General features: G+C 49.6%; 1 protein-coding gene across 5 annotated transcripts in view; it reads left to right on the forward strand.

Annotated features, from left to right (window-relative positions):
* The window catches only part of PTPN3 (protein tyrosine phosphatase non-receptor type 3), a 165,935-nt gene that overhangs the window by 40,667 nt on the left and 99,283 nt on the right, over positions 1 to 25,985 (forward strand). Inside the window, exons 1-2 of one of the 5 annotated variants that reach the window (XM_070375138.1) lie at positions 6,152 to 6,398; positions 14,795 to 14,981. The exons of 3 other annotated variants lie outside the window; for them this stretch is intronic. The gene's annotated coding sequence lies outside the window, so the exon portion shown is untranslated. Of the gene's footprint in view, positions 1 to 6,151; positions 6,399 to 14,794; positions 14,982 to 25,985 lie in introns of those variants that run through there. One more of the 5 variants, XM_070375137.1, reaches the window with a different exon arrangement.

Consider the following 25,985-nt stretch of genomic DNA (forward strand, 5'->3'; position numbering starts at 1 on the left):
TCAATCTGATTTTGGTGTTGACCATCTGGTGATGTCCATGTATAGAGTCTTCTCTTGTGTTGTTGGAAGAGGGTGTTTGTTATGACCAGTGCATTTTCTTGGCAAAACTCTATTAGTCTTTGCCCTGCTTCATTCCATATTCCAAGGCCAAATTTGCCTGTTACTCCAGGTGTTTCTTGACTTCCTACTTTTGCATTTCAGTCCCCTATAATGAAAAGGACATCTTTTTTGGGTGTTAGTTCTAAAAGGTCTTGTAGGTCTTCATAGAACCGTTCAACTTCAGCTTCTTCAGCGTTACTGGTTTGGGCATAGACTTGGATTACTGTGATATTGAATGGTTTGCCTTGGAAATGAACAGAGATCATTCTGTCATTTTTGAGATTGCATCCAAGTACTGCATTTTGGACTCTTTTGTTGACTATGATGACTACTCCATTTCTACTGAGGGATTCCTGCCCGCAGTAGTAGATATAATGGTCATCTGAGTTAAATTCACCCATTCCAGTCCATTTCAGTTCGCTGATTCCTAGAATGTCGACATTCACTCTTGCCATCTCTTGTTTGACCACTTCCAATTTGCCTTGATTCATGGACCTGACATTCCAGGTTCCTATGCAATATTGCTCTTTACAGCATCGGACCTTGCCTCTATCACCAGTCACATCCACAGCTGGGTATTGTTTTTGCTTTGGCTCCATCCCTTCATTCTTTCTGGAGTTATTTCTCCATTGATCTCCAGTAGCATACTGGGCACCTACTGACCTGGGGAGTTCCTTCTTCAATATCCTATCATTTTGCCTTTTCATACTGTTCATGGGGTTCTCAAGGCAAGAGGAGCTGAGGGGGTGACGGCTCCCAAGTCAGACTAACACATCTCTACAGGCTCCTGACTTGACCATTGACCACTTCCTCTCCCTCCCTCCTGGGCTAAAGGCAGTCATCCTGTCGCCATCTGCCACCACTGGACAAGCACAGACAGGCCTCCCTGAAAGGAACTGCTCACTTTTCCACACAGTTGCATTTTCCCTCTCTTCGCCTCATTTTCTTTGGCTTGCCAGCTTTCAAGTTTGTTTCATTTTTCTTGATAATACATGAAACACACTTACCATAAAGCAAGATTTAGGGAACTCTAAACACATTAAAAGGAATTAGAGGCCCAAGACTTGAAATTTCCCCAATTTGTAAAAGATACCTTCTGTATCTTGTTTCTCTGCTTATAAGTCCAATACTCAGACACAGCCACAATTGATCTTTTGGTGCATTTGTCTGTATTAAGTCAAAATACAGAAGTTACCGCTGTTCAACCATTGTTGACCTACAAGATGGTGATTTTATATGGGATACCCTAGTCATTCATTCACACAGTTGGAGCCACACTATGCATATAACTTTACATCCTATCCTTTTCACATGTCATTACAACAGCACCACTTGCCCATGTATTTGTGAGCTTACATTAACAGCACAAATAATTGATGAGCGTTAGCATCACAGCTGGGAGTCCTCCCTTGTAAATCACTGAAAATGGTCCACGTGGTGCCCAGGCTTCCCGAATCTTGATATGAATGACAGTCCTCAGTGTCTCTTCCCAGAAACCCTTTCTGTAAATGCCCCCAGCCAATTGCCTGTGCGGAGTCCTTGGCATCAGATTTTCGGCCCAAATGGCAGCTTCTGGGAATGCTGCTAATAACTGTGTCCAGTTGTTCATCTGGTTCCTCTTAACTTGTATGAATTTGGTCCTTACCTTGCGTTTGTGGTACATCTTCCTCTCCAGTGAAATGACTCTCTTTGGCTTTTTGTGTTTACTGTTGTTTGTCTAGTGATTTCTGGGCCAGGTACAGTCTACCAGCATGATTTAAAGAGAGAGCTGTCTTTTTTTTTTTTTTTTAGCTCATTGGCAGTAGGAAGGCTGTTTTTAGGGCCCTGGCTTTCTCTCTGCAAACATCGGCAGAGTATCAGGTCTGTACTTTTTCAACACAGAAGAGTCCTGAGGAGTCCATGGACCATGTGGTTTCTTTATGCTGTGATTCTGCCTTCAAAATGGTTGCCTAGGGACAGTAATTTATGTAGGTCCTTATTATGTGAGACTTGGTATAGCCCTATTCTTCACTGGGCCATATGTGCTCTAGATCTGGCTGGGTCCAACCACACAGACTAAGAAGACTATGTGTCCACCCCAAAGCCCTATTCGCATAAGGTTTTGGAGTTTATGATATAAGATCAACTGCTATCACTCACACTAACATCATGTCACTCCAGGTGCAACAGCTTAAAGGATGGACTTTCACATTTTGGGCCCAAGAATAAAACAGTAAAGGGAGACCAGAACATTTAAAGGTAATCTACAGCCCATAACACATCAAAGGGGTATAGAAAATACAGCAAGAAGACACAAATGAAAGATGCCATCTTATGGGCAATACCCGCCACGCAGAAAGGCAGGATTATAAAACCTTAAACCCTAGTTTTGAGGTCAGTCCAACTTGCATTCAAATTCTGACCCTGGGGACTTGATTGGTAGTCCAGTGGCTAAGACTCCACATTCCCAGTGCAGGGGGTCTGGGTTCAATCCCTGGTCAGGGAACTAGAGCCCGCATGCCACAACTAAGAGTTCACATGGCTCAAGGAAGATAGAAGACCCAACACGGCCAAAACCACCAGATCCCAACCCTGTCTCTTCCTGGTTCTGAAAGGCTCCTGCATTGTTTCCTTTTCTGTAAAACTGACCTAAAACACCCACTGTGCAGAGTGTCTGTACAGAGTTAAGACAGAACCCATGTAAACTGTTGGCCACATGTGAGCACGAAACAGGAGTTATTACTGTTGTGATTACTAGACACAAAACTTCAAGAATTTTTGATTTGTTATTTTTAATGTTTATCATTGCAAACACAACATTGCTACAGTAACAAACTTAAAAAGAACCAACCCCCCCATCAACCCAAATCGAACTACCTACATTTTCCCATATTTTCATTATACAGGATATTTGTATATTTAGATTTTCTTCACTTAAGAAAGTGAAGAAAATTATTGTATTGTAAGTTTCTTCCTGTCATAACATGGTCTAGTTTAGTGTAAAATAGTTATTTCAACAAATATACCAAAATCTAATTAATCACTCCTCTATTTGTGAATATTTACTTGTTTGGGGAATATTCTTTCCTTTGTTTTTGCTATGGTTAATTTAAACGGACGATTTTAAAAACATTTATGTCTTTTTCCTTAGATGTACATGTATTTTTTAGCTCGAGTTTGAGAAAATTGTATAAGCTAACGGCTGCTGACTGTGGACAAAGAAAAGTAGCTTCAGACTGGTTTCTAGTGGAAGGCAAACTGGGAAAACCCCAAGAATTCTCATGTTTGTTAACCTCAGCTTCCTCATCTCCACACTTGACAAACTGGTATAAGGCTGACCAAAAATTGAGGTAGGCAGCCCAGAGACAGATCTTTAACGTGGACTAAACACACTCATGGGAAATAGATGGGGAAACAGTGGAAACGGTGTCAGACTTTATTTTTCTGGGCTCCAAAATCACTGCAGATGGTGACTGCAGCCATGAAATTAAAAGACGCTTACTCCTTGGAAGGAAAGTTATGACCAACCTAGATAGCATATTCAAAAGCAGAGACATTACTTTGCCAATAAAGGTCCGTCTAGTCAAGGCTATGGTTTTTCCAGTGGTCATGTATGGATGTGAGAGTTGGACTGTGAAGAAAGCTGAGCGCCCAAGAATTGATGCTTTTGAACTGTGGTGCTGGAGAACTCTTGAGAGTCCCTTGGACTGCAAGGAGATCCAAGCAGTCCATTCTGAAGGAGATCAGCCCTGGGTGTTCTTTGGAAGGAATGATGCTAAAGCTGAAACTCCAGTACTTTGGCCACCTCATGCGAAGAGTTGACTCATTGGAAAAGACTCTGATGCTGGGAGGGACTGGGGACAGGAGGAGAAGGGGACAGAGGATGAGATGGCTGGATGGCATCACCCACTCGAAGGACATGAGTTTGAGTGAACTCCGGGAATTGGTGATGGACAGGGAGGCCTGGTGTGCTGCGATTCATGGGGTCGCAAAGAGTCGGACATGACTGAGCAACTGAACTGAACTGAACTAAACTGACCGCGCTTATGTTCTTGATTTCATTCATTCCCTACACATGGTTCAAATCGGAGTGATGGGTATTCATATTATTTAAGGCACAGAGAGGGTAAGGTGCTTACCCCAGGTCACACAGCAGCTGGGAAAGGACAGAGAATATTTTTCTCAGTTTCCCAAATTCCCAGCTCTCCCACTGAGTTTTGGGGAAAAAAAAAAAACAAAAGAATGCCCTCAGACCCCACCCTAATTGGGGACGGAAACTGAGTGGGCTGAAGGTCTGGCTGAACTCAGCAGGAGGCCTCGCCCACCCCGCCAGGAGGCTCCTCCTCCCTGTCGCTTGGGCCCTGCCCGGCTCCGAGCATGCCCAGTGAGCTCCGGGCCTTCCCAATGGTGCCACAGCTCCAGGTTTTGCTGGAGACCGGGGCGCGGGGCGGGGCACAGGGAGGGGCGCGGGGCGGGTCCTGTTCTGGGACTCCCTACCTCTGCTGAAATTCCCCGGACGCGATGCTCCGGGGGCGCCCTCTGCAGGGGCGCTACAGGGGACTTGCGACTCGGGGTTAAGGACCGAAGTGAAGTACCCAGGTTCTGCCAGCTGCCGCGAAAGGCCCTAGGCCGACAGGGCCCCTGGACCTTGGGCATTGGTCGGGACAGGATGATTCCACCCTTCACTCCCTTCGTTCACATATTCATTCAACAAATCGTTTTTGAGCATCTCCTGTGTGCCACGTGCTGTTATAGGGGCTGGGACAATGTAGTGAAGACAGGCAGGACTACAGTCCCAGAGCTGAAATTCCAGAGGTGAACACACAATAGTGTTAGTCGTTCAGTCGTGTCCGACTCTTAGTGACCCCATGGACTGTAGCCCGCCAGGCTCCTCTGTCCATGGGATTCTCCATGCGAGAATACTGGAGTGGGTTGCCATTTCCTTTTCCAGGGAAATACACAATAAGAAGTAAGCAGATCAGGGGGAAAGACAGTGACCGACCTCATCTGCTACTTTCCCCAGCTTGCTATTTCCTAAGCAGTCCTGCGTCTTAATGTTTGCACTGGCTGATCCCTCCGTCAGGAATGCTCTTCCCAATTTACCTGCGTGGCTGAAAGGTCTTACCACCTCATTGAAATTGCACTCCCTCCACCCCTTCTCTTTACTCTGTTTTTTTCCCCTCGTAAAACGTTATTACCTGGACTTCCCTGGTGGTTCAGACTGTAAAGCGTCTGCCGACAATGCGGGAGACCCGGGTTCAATCCTTGGGTCAGGAAGATCTCCTGGAGAAGGAAATGGCAATCCACTCCGGTATTCTTGCTTGGAATGGAAATCCCATGAACAGAGGAGCCTGGTAGGCTACAGTCCATGGGGTCGCAAAGAGTCGGACACGACTGAGCGACTTCACTTTCACTTGAGTTCGTTTATTTGCATGTTTATTGCCTGCCGAACTCCCGCAGGGAACAGGATTTTTGTCTGTTCATCACACGTAAAGAATTAAAGTAAGTGATCAAAAATTATCTGTTGAATGACCTAATGGATAATGATAAATGTGAAGAAAATAGACTGACGATACGGAAAGTTCTATGATCAGGGGACTAATTTAATAAAGTGTTCAGGGAAGGCCTTTTGGAGAAGGAGGACGTAAGTACAATGAGAAGGTTCTAGTCAAGGGTAAAGGTGGGCAAAGACGTCCCACATAGAGGCGAAAAGGCATATGCAAATGTCCTGAGGCTGGACAAGTTCTGAGTGTTTGATGGACAAAAAGGTGCTCCTGGAGGTGAAGGAATGCAGGAGCCAAGTCAGGTAAAGGGCCCATAAGTCTTGGGAACAAAGTTTAAGCTGGGAAGTTTTCAGTGGACTGGGATGGGCATTGCATGGGAGTCAGCAGGACCCTAGCTGGGCAAGATTTCTCATTTCAAATATTTGTTTAGCGCTGGCTGCTTGACATTCCTAGGCATAAAATCACTGAGGGCTGGGCACACAGTAGGTGCCCAATAAATGGTTATGGCACGAACGCCTGCGTGCATGCGCGAGGGGACGCGGGGCTGCACGGACCTCGGCGGGAGAGCGCGGGTAGCCGTGGGAGACGAGGCCGAGCGCACCGGCCCCGGGTGGGGGCGGGGGCGTCCCGCAGGGCGTTCCGGGCGCCCGCCCCCAGCCCGGCGCGCGGGCCCGTCGCGGCCAGCCGGGCCGGCGGGAGCCGCCTGCGGGCGGCACTGGGCATGCTCAGACGGCGGCCAGGTCGCGCCGCGAGCGAGCTTCCGCGCCGCCCGTACGCGCGACCTACCTGGGCGCCCCGCGCCCCCGGATGCTGCAGGTACAGATCGGCGCGACCCCAGCGGGCTCGGGGCGGGGCGCGGAGCCGCCGGGGGCCGGGGTCGCGCTGGGCGCCGCCCCGCCCCCACCGTCCCCGGGCGCGCGGCGAACGCGCGGGCGGACTGGCGGACGCGGCGGCCCCGGTGTCCCGGCGTCTCTTCGGGGCGGGGAGGGGGCGCCCTGGCCGCGCTCACCTGGTGGGGCGCGGGCGGGAGGGAGCAGGCCGGACCGGGTGGGGCTGGGTCCCTGGCGGGACGCGGCGGCGGCCGCGGCGAGGCGTGGGCGTGCGCTCCGACCCGGGCATGGGCGGACGCGACCGGTAGAGCCGGAGCGGCTGGTGATCCGGGAGGCCCCAGCGCCGCCGCGACCCCCCGCCCCCGACGCCGAGGGGGCGCGCAGCCCGCGCGGGGAGCCAGCCAAGCGCGGCGGCCAGACCTTCTCGGCTCCCAGGGCGAATCCGCCTCTCGGCTTTCAAAGATGGCATTTCCTGGGCCTGGCACGAACTCCAGCCCCAATAAATCCTCCCCGTTCCGCGGGTGATATGGAATGATTTATCAGGTACCTGCGGCGAGACAGCTGCAGTGGGGGACTGTATGTGAGAGCGCCCAGTGCCCCGGAAATTCCCATTTTCAGCAACCTGAACTTACTGAGAAGTTGCGGTTGCCTTAAAAAATTCATGGGAAGTTGAGACGACTTGACACCTGGGTTTTCCGAGGTGGTGGAAAGAGCTTGTGACTGGGAAACTGGAGACCTCGGTTCAGGTTAGGCCCCCACCTTAAGCCAGCTGATGACCTTGGGCGAGTTGTCTAACCTCGCTGATCGTCAGTTTCCTCCCCTGCAAACAGCCGGTAATAATGCCCACCTCACTGGGTTGTTGGGTGGATTAAGTGGGATAAATGATGTGGAGGTGTTTGGCACGGTGCCCAGTACAAAGCAAGCGAGCAGTTGGCGTGATGTGAATTTAATTCGTTTAGAGACCCTCGTGGCTCCCATTTCACCAGGAAATTAGAATTACGAAGGCATCTTCAGGGCCTAGTGGCAGAGTGACAGACCCTGCCTTGTGCCCGGGAGAACTTCTCCTGAAATCTTTGGAAAAACAGTTTAGCTGAATTGTAATCGGAGAGCATCTTCTTTAAAAGCAGTTTTATACGTTTAGAAACTCCAAGAGTTGGCAGTTCAGCTTTACTTACAAAAGAGCTGTCTGGCAATCCATCTTGCAAGTGTTTAGGCAGCTCATGCTTGAAAGTAAAGCCTGGTTAGGAAGATTTCTGATCTAAAAAGCTCCCAAACTCAACTTTCAGTGATTATTTAGATTAGGGTTTTTTCATTCTGGCACTGTTAACATTTGGGGTTCAATAATTCTTTGTTGTGGCGCTTTTTCTCTGCATTGTGGAATGTTCAGCAGCGTCTTTCATCTCTGCCCAGTAGATCCCAGCAGCAGTCCCTCTCCCTCAGTTGTCTTCCCAACCTCCTTCCCTCTGGACGAGGGGCACATATTCCCTTTCTCCCCCTTTAGAACACCCTGCTTTTTGTCATTAGCCTATCTGAGTTGTTTGAGAATTTCATCTTCTGTTTTCTGTAGTAACCAACTTTTTATAGCCTTGTAGAACTGCACCAGAGTGCATCCACATGCATCAGCTCATTTAATTTTTACAGCTCCCACCGGTAAGGCTGGTATTATTCCCATTTTACAGATGAGGAAATTGAGGCTTTGAGCAGCCAATTACACAGTATGTGGTGTAGCCGGGATACAACTCGTGTCATCTGGTTCCACAGGCAAGTCTTTTTTCTTCTGCATCAGGCTGCCCTTTATTGTATTCTCAAATAGATGGCTTTCCTGATTAAATCAAGATGGAAAGTAGATTGTAAGCTGGAAACCTTTCTGGCTAGTTGAAAATTAACAACAGTAAGCTATTATCTGACAGAGAGTAGGTCATTCTAGTTAAATATTCTAGTTCATAGTGAGCTCCCGTAAATTCTATGTACAGTTAATGGAATACCAATTTGCAGAGAATTAGAGTAGAATACAACATGCCTAATACTCTGTATTGATCCTGCCTTGTCTCTGGTGATTTGCTGGCTCCTAAAAACAACTCCTCTATGCAAATTAGACATTAGCTGGAATGTAAAAGGTCAGGTTCCTGAAGGCATCTCAGAGTGGCTGGAGGGTCCTAGACATTCCATTCAGCATTTATTGAGCTGCTTCTGCACGGCAGGTACAGTGCTGGGTGGGGATGCAGAGTGGGCCAGACTCCAGTAAACCCAGGGTGCCTGGGGAACTCCTCAAGGAGAGGGCAGGTCCTGGCCAGGCCAGACACTTGGGAGGCCAAGGTCAGGGACAGCCTGGGGCAGAGGAAAGAACCTAAGTTAGCATAGAGGCAAATTCAGGATCCCACACTGCTTCACCGTCCTTTCTCTGAGCCTTCCTTTCCACATTTTATCATAGAGAAGGTATTCTCATAGCTTTTTAACATTCCCATTCAAGTGTCAAGAACCTACTCAGAGACAGTCTTATCCCTGAAAGAAGTTGGGGTTCCAGGCTGGTCATTGGTCTCAGAGGATTGGGACCAACTCCTCGATTGTTGAGCGTGAACTAGAAAGTCCCACGTGCGGTGTTTAATTTCAGTGTAATCCCTCTCCCCTCTTACAGATGAGGTAACTCAGCAAAGGTGGTGTGGGACCAGGAGCTAGAGGAATGAATTGGGACTGTCTGACTCTCAGGTCCAGGCACATGAGGGATTCCGTTTTCTAGGATGGATATAACATACCAGAGGGGCTTAGGGAATGGTAGGAAACAGGAAGACATGGCCCCTTGCCTCCCCCGCAATCCTCAGGGTTTGTGGCCCATTGGTGGAGGGGGATCCTGCGATTTGTGGTCCTTCCCTCTCTCAGAGAAGTGCCTATTAACCCTAATTCCCACGCTCACTTTCCTTCCACCAGACAATGGGCCTGGAAAGCGGGGCCACCCTCTTCATTTCTCAGCAGGGGCTGGAATGCTGAGGGCAATCCCCTGGCATTGACAGGCTGGGTGGGCGGGGCAGTGTGGCTAGCGTAGCTTTCCAAGCCTGAGCTCTTCTTACCGACTCTTGAGACAAGACCAGGTCAGTGTGTCCACTCTGCCCAAGTCTGGGTCCTGGCCACTGCAGACCCTTGCTCTCACAGGTGTGTCCTTTCATCTGCCTGAGGGAGAATTAAAAGGGAGTGCTAGGTAGGTCCCTGTCTGAAATCTGATCAGATCACGCATTCCAAGACCCAGAGATCCTGCATCTCTGTAGCTTCTCCTGATGCATACACATGTAAGGGACTTCCACCTTCAGAGGAAGCCCAGCTGTGAGCACAGATATGACAGCAAATTCAGACCTTTATTGAGCCACTTCTATGTGTCACAGAGATGGAAGGTGAACCTGTCTTGGAAGGATTCATGGGGGAGTTAGGAAGGCAGTGACATCACGACATTTGTGTGTGTGTATGTGTGTACGTGCATGTGGGCATGTGTATCTTGTCTCTCATCTGTCTGATTACTGCTTTAAAAGAGGATAAAGCTAGATGCAAGAGATCCCAGTGAAGACAGCCGTTTGTTCTGACGGGCATCAGGGACCACTCATTGGGAGTAGCTGGCATTCAAATTCAGCCTTGGAAGTAGAAAAAGATGGTATTCAGTGGGCAGACAGAACAGCAGATGGGACAACTTAGAGGCATGAAGAAACCTCTTGTATTTCAGGAGTGATGACTCTTCCCAGATCCAGCCTTCTGATCTTGGCTAATGCAGGACCCACCTTCTGTAGTTAGCATAACCCCCCAAACCCCTGTCTCTGTATAGTGGCCTGGCCTCAATCAATCCAGGGGTAAAGCCTTGTTTTCCCTGCATAGGAGTGATGCCTCTGGGCCGTGTCTAAGGCATGGGCACCTTCTGCCAGAGATACCTCTGTTTTTAGTTATTAAACACTGATATGACACTTACTGGCTGCCAGGCACTATCCTGAGAACTTTCCAAATATTAATCAGTCCTTTTAATCTTCATAGCAACTCTCTGGCTGTGCTGCTTTCCTGAGTACAGGCCACTGGGTAGGTAGATGGAGGCAGAGCTCACATCCCTCGTCTGTGTCCCTCTGTGGGTGATGCTCTCATCACGGTACAGCTTCTCCTGGCCTCCAGTTCACATCCATGTGCCAGGAAGCAGCCGAGTCTGAGAGTCCTGATGGAGTGCTGACTGCCCCAGATTTCTCTCCCTGACCCCGTTTCCTTCTGGGGGCCAGCGGGGCTCCACTGACTGCATTTTCGGAACCAAAGATTGGGATCTGTAGTCTGAAAAAGAATGTTTGTACTGCGTCTTTGTGCAAGAGGAGGCCTGGGAGGTGTTGTTTGGATACTGAGAGAGTGGAATTTTTGAGACATTTCAATGGTTTATGTGGAAAGTTAGGACAGAGGATTTGAAATTGGGATAGTCCTGGAAAATTCAGGTCCCATGATTTACTGTCAGGATACACAAGCTCTTTGTAAATATTTAAGCAATGTGTAGTTTGAATTTTCTGTCCTCAGCCTCTTGGCGCCTCAAAAGGGAATAAATAGTACCTTCTAGCCCCAGAACGTTGCTAGTATTTAGCAGCCCCAGTTTACGGAATGGGACGAGAAACTGAGGCTCGGAGCAATGAAGTGACTCCTGGCAGGGCACACTGCTCTGCAAGGACAGCCAGGATTGGAACTCAGATCTGTCCGTAGACTCATCTTGACTGTAAAACCAGGATAATGGTAGAACCTGTTGCTGTTAAATCGACCATTTTAAAGGAGCCAGTGAACTGAAAACCCACTCGGGCAGAACTTGGCACAGAAAAGGGTCTCCTCCCTTTGTGGTCAGGCCCCTGACTCACAGACAAGCGTCCTGTTTAGCGTTTGATGCTGAGAGAGGCTGTGGTGAGTGATGGCCGGCTCCCAGGGCCGTGCTGAGGGCCCAATTCCCAGGGCTAGAGGATCGTTCCAAGGGGCAGGATCCAGGACCAGAAAGGGGCGGTGGCCAGCTGCATGCCGTGGTGATGAAAGGCACTGGTTTGACTTAAAGAGAGGGGGATGTGAAGACCTGGTCCCTGCACTTCGCTTCCCTCAGGTGAGTCAGCCTCGGTGTAGACCCCAGGGTCTTGGTGGGAGAGGCAGCAACCAGCTTTGTCAACCACCCCTTGACCTGACCCACTGGTGGGCCTGGAAGGGGCGTGACAACAGCCTGAGCTCATGTCTTGCCCACTTTGCCTCCCTCTCTACTCTCAACACCCTCCCGCCTCCCAGCCCCTTTCCCTGGTCTGGTTACCAAATTCATACATGGTGGTTGTAGAAAATAAAGGCGTCAGGGAGCAGAGGAAAAATCACGCATGGTGTTCTTCCTGGAGGCGGCTCGATACCACCACCATGGTGGACTCCACATGCCTGCCACGCGCCAGCCCGTTCTCTGCCACCCGCCAGAGGGTCTTTTAAAATCACTTCCTTTTGCTCCTAGAGTAAAAGACAAAACTAACGCTGGCATCTCTTGCAGGCCCCAGTGTACGTGCTTTGGTCCCCATGCTTTCTCTGCTGATGGGGCCAGTGAGAGCCTGGAACCTTTGTCCCCCCTCCTCATTAACTCTTTGGACCTTGGCTGCATGATTGCCGAAGTGTCCCCTTGCCTTCCTGCTGTGGGTCAAACTGCCTGCTGTAAACACTGCCATCGCACCACCAGGTCTCTCTCCTTTTACAGCACTTTTCACAGTTGCAGTTTTGTGCTTAATTAGTGCCATTATTTGTGTTAGTACCTGTCTCACCAGCTACACTGTGAGTTCTGTGAAATCGGAGTCTGTCTTCCTTTAAACACACACACACCCCACACACATACACACTGTCCCTGAGATTTATTTTTTCCTTTTAACTTTTCATTTTGACCTAATTCAGACTTATAGAAGAGTTCTAAGAATAGAACAGAGAACTCCCATATCCCCTTCACCCAGATTCCTCAAATATTCCCATCTTATTCTTCTGTATATACATTTTGTTTTTTCCTGAACTATTTGAGGATCATTTGAGGACTCTTCCTATCCCTCCAGATACTTAAGTGTATTTCCTAAAACCAGTGACATCCTCCTATATAACTACGGTACACTTTTTTTTTTTTACAAGTTACTTAAATAATAGAACTATTTTGTTAAACATATGAACGTACCGATTTTGTACAACACGCATTTCTTTCTTTCCTCTGCCCCAGGAAGCCAGCGCTCTAGAACCCCATGTTTATAAAAACACACTTTGGCAGCTCCTATGACAGGTGAAAAAAGTGCAATTCCGAAAGTGACAACACATAACCAAAGTGGGGAACAAAAAAGGCAGAGCGGAGCGGGCCCAGGGCTGCTCATCTTCCTCAAGAGGAAACAATTTAAGAATAGAAACTCTTGAGCATTATTTAAGCAGTACTGCCCAACTCTCTTGGTAGCATCTCTGTTTCAATTCCATTTATCTCGATGTTGTAACTAACTAATCTGTTACTTCTTTAAGAAATTCTGCCCTGGTTTATATCCTTTTTAAAAGCAGGAAGTCAGTACTGATACGGTGCTGTTATCTCATCTACAGACCTGTAGGCTTTGCCAGTTATCTCGAGAGTGTCCTTTGCAGCAAAGACAACCCCAGATCAGGTGTTGCCTGTGGTTGTCATGTCACTTTAGTCTTCTTTAGATTAAAGCAGTTCCTCCGGCTTTCTTTGTCCCCTATGATCTTGACATTTTTGGAGAATACAGGCCAGTTCTTTGGTAGGATGCGTCTCAGTTTGAGTCTGTTTTAGCCTGCCCTTGTATCATCACTGCCACTGAAACATCACATGCACTCAGTTAACATTTGGTGAATGAAGATGGAGGGAGGTGGGAGGAAGGAAGTCAGCAGGTTGTCGAGTTTGCCCCACTCCCACGCCTTTCCTTGCTGAAGGATGTTATTTAGTTGCTGTCATGCTGTGTATAGGTTTGAATCTTACTACTCTTATTTTCATGCATTTATTTTTTAATTGAAGTGTAGTTGACATACAACATTATGTCAGTTTCAGGTGAACAACATAGTGATTTGACATTGGCCTGCGTTATAAAATGATCACCAGGATAAGTCTAGAAACCATCTCTCCTCCTGCAGAGTCATTACAGGAGTATGGTCTTTATGCCTTAAACTGTATCTTACATTCCCCAAAGCTTGCTTATTTTATAACTAGAAGTTTGTACTTAATCTCCTTCACCTACTTCGCACGACTCCCTCACTCTCCCCTCCTGCCACCACCTTTTCGTCCTCTCATCTGTGAGTCTGTTTCTGTTTTGTTTCATTTGCTCTTTGGTGTTTTTCGATTTCACATGTAAGTGAAGTCATACAGTATTTGTCTCTCTGTCTGGCCTACCTCACTTAGCATAATACCCTCTAGATCCATCCATGTTGCCACACACAGCAAGATTTTATTTTTTCTGGCTGCGTAGTATTCCATTGTGTATATATGCCACATCATCTTTGTTCATTCATCCATCCTATTTTTGTTTCACTAACATAGTTTTCTCCCAAAACGAGAGAGGCCTCTGGTGTCTCTGCAGGAATACAAGCAGATGCCAGGTGATGGCTTGGCGGGGATGCTAGAGAGGGAAGGAGAATATTTGATGAGGGGCAGGACTCAGCCTGACTCTCCCTCCAGACACTTAAGTGCCTTTGCCAACTGCAGCTCTGACTTCCTAGGCCTAGGAGCCCAAGAATAAGGCAACTAGAATTTTGATCCAAATCAGAACATTTTGAGAATAAATAGGGGGCTGTTAATTGCATCTAATCGAGTAGTCTCAACTAGGGCTGTCCTGCACAAATCAGGCTGTGTGGTCACTCTGCCCACATGCGACTTTGGGAGATCAGCGCCAGGGGAACAGCCTAGGAAACTCTAGCACTAAGAATTTTCTGCCGGGACAAAGCAAAACTCATTGCCCTGGCATCACCTGCTGAGTCGCGTGTTCATGGCTTTGGTCGCCTCTGTGGTCTCACTTCCCTTGGCATGCCCCTCCCAGCCTTTCTCCTGCTACATGAACCTTGTGTGAGCCCTTCCCTCACCTGCTGCTTCCTGCCACGGGGACTGTGAGAGAGTGGGAGCATCACTTCCAAGACCAGGAGGAGGGGGATAGGGTCTGTGATGGGTACACAGGGGGAAAGACAAGCCAGCTGTGCTTCCTCCTGACCCAGTCCTAATGAATTTAAGAGCCAAGATGTGTAAGTGAAGTGGGGCTGGAGACCAGAGATCCCCTGGACCTTTTCTCCGCTCCCCCCAGCACCCACAGTGCTCACACTTCCCCTGTCTTTCCTGCCCACGCCACCCCCGCCCCCCCACCGAGTCCCAGCACCCACAGGGCTCACACTTTCCCTGTCTTTCCTGTGCAGGCACCCAGGTCTCTCTTCCAGCCCTAGTTCTGAGATTAGAACCGAGTTGCTGGTCTTTGGCAGAGGCACAGAAGCAGCTGGCATTGGGGACCCAGGCGCAAGAGGATGGGCATTGAATGACAAGAAGGTGCAGACAAGGACTTGGATGCAGAGAGACAAGGCAGGAAACCAGCATCGAGGGATTCTGGTAACAAGGCCATTAGGGGGCCATTTATCAGGAAGCCTAGACCTGCAGTATTGAGTGCCCAGACACTCATCATAGGGGGCAGGCTCTGGGATCTCATGAGTCCAGTTCCTTAACTCATTTTCTGCCTGGCAACAAACGCAAGCCCTGCCTGCCTGGATTAAAAAGTGTAGGCATGCCTCATTGTACTGTGCTTTGCAGACATTGCTTTTTTTTTTTTTTTGATTACAGATTGAAGGTTTGTGGCAACCTTGCATCAGACAAGTCTTTTGGTCCCATTTTTCCAATAACATTTGCTCACTTCCGGTCTCTCTGTCACTTCTGGTAGCTCTTGCAATATTTCAGACACTCCACCAGCAAAAGATTGTGAGTGACCGAAGGCTCAAATGATGGTTAGCATACTTCAGTATTTTTAATCAAAGTACATATATTGTTTTTTTCAGATATAATGCTCTTATACATAATAGACTACAGTGTAGTGTAAATGTAACTTTTATATGCACTGGGAAACCAAAAAATGTGTGTGATTTGCTTTATTGCCGTATTCGCTTTTTTTGTGGTGTTCCAGAATGGAACCCACAGTATCTCTGAGGTATACCTGTATTATAGGGTGAAAATGTGAAGGTATAGAGAGATTTCCTGGGGGATCCTGGTCTTGTGGATTTCAAGAACATGGTGCAGTACGGTATCGTGTTTTTATAACCGAAGGTGTTGGTGGCTTTAATGGAAAAGCCAGTTAGTGAAAGAGTTTCTAGTTATTGGAATGCAAGATACTAGCAGTAGTATCTTGGAAAATTTTCTAGTTAACTGTGATATGTTTACTGGTTAAAAATGTCTCCCTCATCCCCTGTGAGACTGTGTAAAAGTGTTGAGTTTGAGGTCACCTTTGATAGGACAAAGGGTCATACTGTGTCTGAACTGGAAGGGACCTCAGAAGAACCTTTTTCAGCTCCCTCTCTTTACAGATGGGGAAACTGAGGCATGTCCAAAGCACACAAAGAAGCAGGGACCGGTACCCACATCATACAGGGTCCAGCCCCCAGACCCTGGCTGTGTTTTCTAGGTCTCATCTAAGGAAGTCTGTGAAGTAGACTGTGTATTTCTATCGTTTTATTAACCTCCTGTGGCATTTCTCTAACTGTAGAAATAAGCTGTGTTGGCATCAAAGCAGTTACTCATTTCTTGCTCTTTTTATGTAGAAGTTGCTAGGCTGATCTTTTTTTTTTTTTTTTTTCATTTTTATGTAAAGATGATATAAACCCTTCACTAACTTTCTATATTCCACACTAGTGTTCCTCAGACTTGAGGACATCACAGTCTCATCTTTTAAAACCCAGGCTGCTGGGCTCTACCTTCAGAGATTCTGAATCAGTGGGTCTGAATCAGACTCACGTGAGGCCTCAGAATTTGCATCTCTTAACAAGCTCCTCTGTGATGCTACTGGTGGGTCCAGAGACCAGGGACTGTCCTTTGAGGACCGCTGCCCCAGGCTTAGTGATGGTTGCAGATGGTGTGCTCTAGCTTTACAGCCAGCAGGACCCTTCCTGCTGCCCAGCCAGGCTTCTGGTTTTCCCCTGTTGCTCCCATGCCAGCCAACCTGACCTTTCCACTCTCTCCAGCTCTCCCACCTATTGCCCTGCCCCTCCATGTGACCCCACCGCCTGTGGCGCTGGGATGGCCAAGGCCATCTAGAGGGAGCCTCCTCACATTCTCTGCTCCCTCTTCCTTTTTCTCTTTTTCTTAGAAAATGAGTGTCTCTGGCTCAGGCTCACCTCTCCACTTCCAGATGAAGACTGTCATCCTGTCACCTGAGACGGGAAAAGCCTCCTCCCAGCCTTGCCTCACCCACCGTTAGGTCACCGGCTCATCATGCCGTTCCTTTCACTAGGAAGCCTCCTGGAGGAATAGTCTACAGACACTGAAAAATATTGACTCTCACCTCTCTTGACTCAGACATGCTATTCAGTTCCAAGAGTTCAGGTTCTCTATACCTCTGCTGCAAGAAAGACATATTTTTCAGTGTATGTACAGTTCAGTGGCATCAAGCATGATTTTGTGCTGCCATCACCACCATATAGCCATGGAACTCTTGTCATCTTGCGCAACTGAAACTTCTGTACCCATTAAATACTAACTCCCCATTCTCCCCACCACCAGCCCTGGCAGCCAGCCTTCTTTCTATCTCTATGATTTTGTCTACTCTAGGTACCTCATATAATTGGAATCATGTTGTTATCATGTCAGTACTTGCTGTTTTGGTACTGGCTTATTTCACTTAGCATAATGTTCTCCAGGTTTATCCATGTCACGTGTCAAAATTTCCTTCCTTTTTAAGGCTGACTAATATTTCACTGAATGTACATACCACATTTTGTTATTCATCTGTCAATGGCCACCTGGGTTGCTTCCATCGTTTTTGGCTATTGCAAGTAAAGCTGCTATGAACACAGGTGTACCAGAGGACACAGTCTTGAAGAAAGGGGGCTTGCAACCCCAGGTGAGATGTTTAGACATTTATTTAGCAGTCTCAGCTTTATCTACCGCTTGGAACTGCCAACCCAGTGTCCCCAGGCCTCCCCACCTGACCCTTCAGTAACCCTACCCTTGCTGTGGTGGCCTGGGATCACTCACTTGTCAAGATCAGTGGCATTTGGTCATTCAGTCCACTTGGTCTCTGTGCTGATGCTCTCATGCTGGGGCTTCTGTGATGCAGCACCCCTCCTGCCTCCCTGCCCATCCTGGCTAATCCTCAGCTATCTGTTTTCCCTCTGCTCTTAACCATCCTGCATGCCTTCCTGGGTCGCATCATCAGGGCCTGCTCCAGCCCAGTCATCTCTGTGTGTATCACATCTGAGCATTCCCCCCACCCGCCCCCGCGCCCTGAGTGTCCCCAGGGTCCTCCTGTGCACGTGCATGTCCAAAGCAGAGCTCTCCACCTTCCTCCTTAAAAATGTTCTGTCTCCGAGTGACATGTTTGCTAGCTTAGAAATCTCAACATCTCCCTCCCCCTACAGCTGCACTGCACAAATCCCGCCTCTCAGCCCATTTCAGCCCCTCCTCCAGCCCCCCACCCCCCAGCAAAACTGAGTGGGTTCACACCCTTCTCCCATGTGCCCTCCACTTTGCCTCTCTCCCCAGTGGGCCGCTGGCATCTATGCCTGCTTCACGTTGCTCCCAGTGTTCCCTGCAGAAACACCAAGATCACCTCTTCTCTGCGGGTCCCCTGTCACCTGGCTCCATGGGCCTCGCTTTTCCCTGGTCTCTCTCTCCCCTAAAGCCCTGCAGACCATGTGCTCTCAGCCAGGGCATCCCAAGCTTTAGTGCTGACGTGCTGATTCTGATTCGAAGGGTCAGGGGTGGGCCCCGCCTGCTGCGTCTCTAACAGGCCCCCCAGGTGGTGCTGAGACTGTGGCCTGGAGACCACATGGGGAGCAGCTGGACTCTAGAGGAGATCTGTGTTTCACAATTTTCAGCCTATAAATGGTGGAATTTAAAAACTCTTGTGTTGTAATTTTAAGGTTTTCTGTCTTATACAAAGTTAATCTTAAATTGCCTCGATCATAAGTCGGATTCCTTGTTGCAGTAGTTATCTGTTGCTAAAAGACATTTTCAAAGACTCAAGATTTGTCTCTTGAGAGTTCCCAGTGGATCCAGGTGCCTGAATGTATGGGCAAATGAGACTGTTCCCCCGCTGAGGGGGCTGCACACTCAGGGTCCGGCTCGCCCTCGCCAGCCTCCCCAGGGCAGAGAGGTCTCTTTTTTCAGTCCCTCCCCAGGGCCGAGCTGGTGTCTTCAGGCTGTGGGCCGCAGGGGAAGGAGGCAAGTCTCCGCCCGTCTTCTTGGAGATGATGGTGGAAACTGGTGATTCGATGTGGGAAGACTGGAAAGGAGCCCTGTCCTAGGAGGGAAGGGAAAGGGTTCCTGGCATCTGGGCCTTGTTGAGGGGCACGTAGGCCTCCTGGAGAGGGGAGGGCGGGGCGGGCGATGGAGCCGAGCAAACCCGGGGGAGTCGACTGCATTGGCCACTTTGGGAGGGTTGGAGAAGCCTAAGAGGGGAGGGATCAGGTTTGTGAAGGAGGGGACGGAGTGAATGTCAGGGAAGGTGCAGCAGTTTAGGCCCAGCCTGCTCCAGAACCGTCACTGCTCCTGAGCCCCAAAGCCGCAGCAGTTGAGTCCGTCATTGAAGGGCTCCATGATCTGGCCACCCCTGCCTCTCCCACTTGTTTGGTGACTCTGCCCCTGGATTCTAGGTCCAGCCAAGTAACTGTTCCCAGTTAAAATGCAGGTGTCCCTCCTCCTCCCCAGTCTTCTGCGAGGCTATGTGCGCACTCGTATCTCTTGATGCAGAGCGTGAACTGGGGCTGTCTCCGGAACCCCGTCTCACTAACTCCAGGACCCCAGCAAGCCTCCCAAAGTCTCAATGTCCTGATTTCCGTGGTGGGAATAACAGGTGTCTCCGGGCATGACAGGGTTGAGTAAAGATTCAGTGATGACCCGGGCTCCTCCCAGTGGCACACGGTCATTTCTCAGGAGGCACTGCTGCTCAGTCACTGCCTGCCATCTGTCCCTCTCAGTGAGCTTGTCAGGAGGACCGCAGGGTGACAGTTGATGCTGGGTGGGGCCGGGTGTCAGATGGAGGGGGCTGTGGTCCCGGCATGCTGCCCGGGGCAGGGTGGGGCTGGAGCGCTGCCGCTGTGGGGTGGACGCGCTGCAGGTGGGGTATCAGCTCTCCGTGTGGATACTGAAGGCACCGACAGGTGGCAGCTGGCCACAGAGTGGAGAGGAGGAGGCCGGAGGCCTGGGGGTGTAGGACTGGGGCGGAGAGCAGGGCTTCTCAGGCTTTAACGTGCATATGATCTCAGCTTGCGGTTGGTTGTAAGATTGTGTTTTCCTAATGGCACGTGGTCATGTATGGATGTGAGAGTTGGACTATAAAGAAAGCTGAGCACTGCAGAATTGATGCTTTTGAACTGTGGTGTTGGAGAAGACTCTTGAGAGTCCCTTGGACTACAAGGAGATCCAACCAGTCAATCCTAAAGGAAATCAGTCCTGAAAATGCATTGGAAGGACTGATGCTGAAGCTGAAACTCCAATACTTTGGCCACCTGATGCGAAGAACTGAGTCAGTTCTCCATCTTCCATGCCCTTGTCTAGGGCATGTGGTCATGCCCTAGACAAGGCTCCCCACTCCCCACCCCCGCAGCCAGTGGTTCACAGCTGTCTTCAAAGACCCTGATGCTGGGAAAGATTGAGGGCAGGAGGAAGGGGACGACAGAGGATGAGATGGTTGGGTGGCATCACTGACTCGATGGACGTGAGTCTGAGTGAACTCCGGAAGTTGGTGATGGACAGGGAGGCCTGGCGTGCTGCCATTCATGGGGTCGCAGAGTCGGACACGACTGAGCGACTGAACTGAATGGCACATGGGTAACAGTGATGCCGCCGGTCCGGACACCACACCGTGAGCGGCCCTACTCAGGAGCGTGGTGCGAGGCGGCCAGGCGAGGACAAGCGGATGTGGAAGATGCTGAACAAGAACAGCTGTGTAGCTTTCTACCCAGCCTCGTGGAGCAGGTGCACCCTGGTGTCTGGGGTCTGGAGGGTGAGATGGGAATCAGCTTGTGAGTGATGGACAACAGGCAGCGGGGGTCCCTGCAGACTTTGAGGGAAGTGTTGGGTGACTTGATTGTGCTATTTGATACTCCATCCTTCAAGGTCTAGTTTTGCCATGAGAATCCCCCTGAAAGCTGTTTGCTTTGGTCCCAAGCTGAGCTGTGGTCATGCCCTAGACAAGGCTCCCCCACTCCCCACCCCTGCAGCCAGTGGTTCACAGCTGTCTTCACAGACGTACTTCCCACCCTGGAAGGAGATTATTGGATTATTCATGCTTCTCTCTCTCTGACTAGCCTCTCAGTTCCCCGAGAGCAGGGCCCTGAGACAGCCTCTTGTCTCAGCCCCGGCACCTGCCGTGGAGCCAGGCTGCAGGTGGGCCTCATTAAACGCCTGCGAGGTCATCAGCGGCCGAGCACAGAGTGTTCATGCAGGAGGAACAAAGCCCTATGACCCAAAGAACAGGAGAACCAAGCCCCTGTGTGGGGGGCCCGGGAGAGCAAGCGTTGGTGTCAGGGAGAAGGTGGGAGAACGTGGCGTCAGGAGCCGGCAGGACCTCAACTGAAAATGCGGGGACCGCTTTAGCAGCTAAGACAGGGACACGGGAAGGATGAGTGCCGGGAGCGTGGGTTTGGGCATCAGCTGTGAGAATTGGGCTCTTGAGTTTTCTGGAGCGCTGGAGGCTTCAATGGTGAGGATGGAAATTTCAGCCAAGAAACAGCTGTTTGGTCTGGGATCCCAGAAGCAGACCTGCTTTTCTGCTTCCTGCAGGGGAAGGCAAGATTTCTGCAGATCAAGAATTGAGAAATTTCTCCCCAACCACCGGTGTGCCATAAGCAGTGCTTCTCAAGGCTGAGTGAAGCCGGGAGGTGGGGATCTGTCCTGTAGTAGGGGGCTAGAGGCACACTGCCGTTAGCATGTTGAACCTCTAGGCAGGGAAGAAAGGGCCCCCTGAGGTGGGGGGGGGGCGGTGTCTAACGCCTGAACCTCAGAAGCCCTGTGAGTTGGGGGTTCACCTCATTTTCCTGCGGGAATTGGAGTCTCACGGAGGATCAGCAACTCGCCCACAGTCACACAGCTGGGAGGCTGAGTCAGGCTCCAACCTGGGGCCGGGGGCTGGGGGAGTGTCGGGGGGACAGCCCTGCCTGGGGGAGGAGAGGAGGGGGTGAAGCAGGGTCAGAGCTGTGGTGGGCTGGGGAGGGCTGCCGGTGCCAGGGGCTGGGGGCCGGCGGGAGCACCAGGGAGAAGCAGGGTCAGGTGAAGGTAGAAAGGGGCGAGGAGGTGGTTGAGTGTCATGGGGTGGAGGTTTAAGCAGTTACATACCCTGCGCACCAATGAGGCCTCAGTTGATAGCGTTTTAAGTTCATTTCAGTTCAGTCGCTCAGTCGTGTCCACTCTTTGCAACCCCATGAACCGCAGCACGCCAGGCCTCCCTGTCCATCACCAACTCCCGGAGTTCACCCAAACCCATGTCCATCGAGTCGGTGATGCCATCCAACCATCTCATCCTCTGTCGTCCCCTTCTCCTCTTGCCTTCAATCTTTCCCAGCATCAGGGTCTTTTCCAATGAGTCAGCTCAGTAGCGTTTTAAGTGCTATCAATTTGATTTTTGAACTCATTATTACTCATAGAAAACTTAGGCAATACAGAAAGGTTGAAATAATGGACAAGTTAACAATTTTCATGTCCTGTGAGTTCCTGTATACTTTATACAATGACTGTTACAGTTGTGCTCACACTGTAGGTACAGTTTTAAAACCAGCTTTTTATTTTTAACTTATAATTTTTTCCACATCATTATGAAGTAAGTCTTCATGGACATCCCGTGGCTGTTTTGATTTACTTAACAGGCCCTCTGAGCTTGGAAATCGGGTTTTTGTTTGTCATTTTCAATGTTATGTCTCTGCGAGGAAGATCTTTGCAAATAAAACTTCCATGTCTCAATATATCCTGACAGTAGGGTCCTAGAAATGGACCGACCGGGTCAAAGCACCTCCCAGCGTTGTTGGAATGATGTGCTGTTAGGAGTGTTGACGCGGGCCTGCTGGGAGTGCAGGTGTCAGCCTTGTGCACATTAGCCATTCACTGGTGTGTGTGTGTGTGTTTCACAAGCATTTGTTAAGCACCTTTGGGAAGAGACTCCATTCTCCGTGGCCAGGTGAGCATAGCAGCAGCTGCTGGTGTCCTGGGCTTGGCTGGGGCAGGTGGGAAGTTTGATGGTACACGGTGTCCCCACTCTGCCTGTGCCATCACAGGCCTAGGAGCCCCGCATGGCCTGAGGGCCTCTGGCCGCAGGGTCCAGGCAGTGCCCGCCTGTGAGTCTGGAGCCACCCGCCTTCCCCACCGTAGCACTCAGGACCCGGAAGTAGCTCCGGGTGTGTGTGATGGGGAGTGTCATGCTCCCCATTTTCCTTTTTGTCCGTGTCATCCGCAGGTGCATTACAGGGCACCTCAGGCTTGCTAGGAATGGCTCCAGGTGCTAAGGGCACAGCCGGTAACAGTAAAGCCCCTGCCTTTAAGGAACTCCCATTCTAGTGGGAGGCACGGATGTGGGTATTGGGAGGAAGCAAGCTGTGAATGTATTTAACATGTCTCGGGGTGAGCAAGGAAGAAGGGAGATTGGGAAGGCCTCACGGATCAGACACTTCGAGTGCGGGATGGAGCCAGGTGGAGGATGTTGGAGGGAGAAGAGTTCCCAGCAGGCGGAACAGCAACTGCAAACACCTGCGGTGGGAACAAGTTCGGAACATTGGGGTACAGGGGAGGGGGCAGTGCGGCTGGAGGAGGGAGCGGAGGAGGTGGACGGCGAGGGCTGCCCCCACCCGCCCCAGCGCAGCAGAATGCGGCCCAGGACCCGGAGTTCACTCTTCCAGTGGCTGGTTCTGGAGTCGGAGGGCCACTCCCACCACTGGGAGCAGTGGAGGCTAACCCACTGCCTTGCCGTGTTCTCCAGCGGGTGATCGCTCAGGCCTTGTTTGGTGGGGAAGCCCTGGGAGTGAAAGCCCAGACTTTGGGAAGTCACGGGCTCCATTGGCCCTTTGATTTCCTCCTCTGTGCAATGAAGGACTTGAGCTAGGAGACTGTTAAGGACATGTTGAGCTTTCCAGGGCTGGGACCCTCTGCCCTGTCCTTAGTTAAATGTGCTGGTTAGATCTTGGATTGTTTTGGTTGAGCTAATATTGTTGTTGTTTAGTTGCTAAGCCCTGTCCGACTCTTCAGCAACCCCACGGACTACAGCCTGGCAGGCATCTCTGTCCATGGGATTTCCCAGGCAAGAATAATGGAGTGGGTTGCCATTTCCTTCTCCAGGGGATCTTCTGACCCAAGGATCAAACCTGCATCTCTTGCATTGCAGGCAGATTCTTTACCACTGAGCACCTGGGAAGCCAGTTGAAGTAATAGGAGTGTATAAAGTGCAGTTGTTGATACATATTTAGTTCTTAATATGGTTAGCCTATCAGGTTACTTTGTTACAGACCAGAGGCTTTCAGCTAGCTGTGGGTGTCTGACAGTAGTGATGAGAAGCAGGTGGGGCATAGGGGACACACACCGCCCCCCTCCCCATGGTTTATCCACTCAACTGTCCATTTATCCTACAGTTAATTCTTGAGCACCTGCTGGGTACCAGGCCCTGGAGCATGGTTTTTAAAAGACCCTGCCTTCATGAAGTTTTCAGTCTAGGGTAGCAGTCTTTTGCCAGAGGATTGTGGTAGGGAGGGATCCTGGTTAGAAAGACCAGGGTGCCTCCTGCTGCTGCTGCTAAGTCGCTTCAGTCGTGTCCGACTGTGCTACCCCATAGACGGCAGCCTGCCAGGCTCCCCCGTCCCTGGGATTCTCCATGCAAGAATACTGGAGTGGGTTGCCATTTCCTTCTCCAGTGCATGAAAGTGAAAAGTGAAAGTGAAATTGCTCAGTCGTGTCCAACTCTTCGTGACCACATGGACTGCAGCCCACCAGGCTCCTCCGTCCATGGGATTTTCCAGGCAAGAGTACTGGAGTGCCTCTCACTTCGTGCCATATATGAAAATTGACTCTAAATGGATTAATGCCCTAAATATAAGAGCTAAAGACTTGGAACTCTTAGGGAAAAACAGGGATAAATCTTCATGACCTTGGAGTTAAACTTGGCAACAGAAGAAAAGTAAATTGAACTTCACTGAAATTACTTTGGTGCCTAAAAGACATTCTCAAAAAAGTGAAAAAGCCTGCAGAACGGGAGAAAATGTTTGCAAATCATATCTGATAAAGGTTTAATGTAAGAATGTGTGAAGAACTCCTATAACTAATCCAAATTAAGATAATCCAATTTAAAAAAAGGCGGAGGACTCGAACAGACATTTCTCTGAAGATCTGCAAATAGTAAGCCCAATGAAAAGATGCTTACCATCATTAGTCATTAGGGAAATGTAAATTAAAACCACAGTGGAATATCACTTGACATCTACTAGGATGGCTGTTATCAAAAGTACTGGTAAGGATGTGAAGAAATTGGAACCCTCTTATATTGCCAGTAGGAATGTTAAATGGTGCGACCTCTGTAGAAAACAGTTTAGTGGCCCTTCAAAAGGCCAAGCATGACCCAGCAGGTCATGACCCGCTCCTAGGTGTACACCCCAAAGCAGATACTGATATAGAGATGTCGTTGCAGCACTGTTTACAATATGATAGCCACATGGTGGAACCAGGCCAAGTGTCAACAAATGAATGGATAAACAAAATGTGGTCTCTCTGCACCATGGAATATTATTCAGCCTTGAACAGGAATGGAGTTCTTATGCATGCCACAGCATGGATGAACTTTACACATTAGCTAAGTGAAATAAGCCAGTCACAAAGGGACACATATTGTATAATTCCACTTATGTGAAATAGCTAGAATACGCAAATTCATAGAAAGTAGCTGGTTGCCAGAGGTTGTGGGAGGGAGCAGGGAGTTATTGCTTCATGGGTACAGAGTTTCTGTTTGGAGGGATGGAAAAGTTTGGGAGAGAAATCGTGAAGTTGGTTGCACAATGTTGTGAATATAATTAATGTCTCTGAATTGTGCATTTAAAAATGGTTGACATGCACATGTTCTGTTTAAGCACACACCAGAGCAGGCGGTGTGATGTCTGGGGGGAGTGTGGCTTCATCAGGAGCCACTGGGCCTGGGTTCTGCTCTGTGCCAGGTGACCTCAGGCATGGACCTCAGGCTGTCTTTATCCTGGGTCCTGCGTCTGATATGGGAGCTGGATGAGATGAGAGAGGTATTCTCCGGTGGGTCATGGGAGGTGGCCAGGAGATGCCTTTCCATCCCCTTTAAATTCCGTTCTACCTGGTGGACAACAGAACATCTGGTGGTTTTGTTCCAATTAGCATTAATTACCTGCTCATCTGTTTTTTGCCCCTTTTTTTTTT

The sequence above is a fragment of the Bos mutus genome, chromosome 8, assembly GCF_027580195.1.
Source record: "Bos mutus isolate GX-2022 chromosome 8, NWIPB_WYAK_1.1, whole genome shotgun sequence".
NCBI lineage: Eukaryota > Metazoa > Chordata > Mammalia > Artiodactyla > Bovidae > Bos > Bos mutus.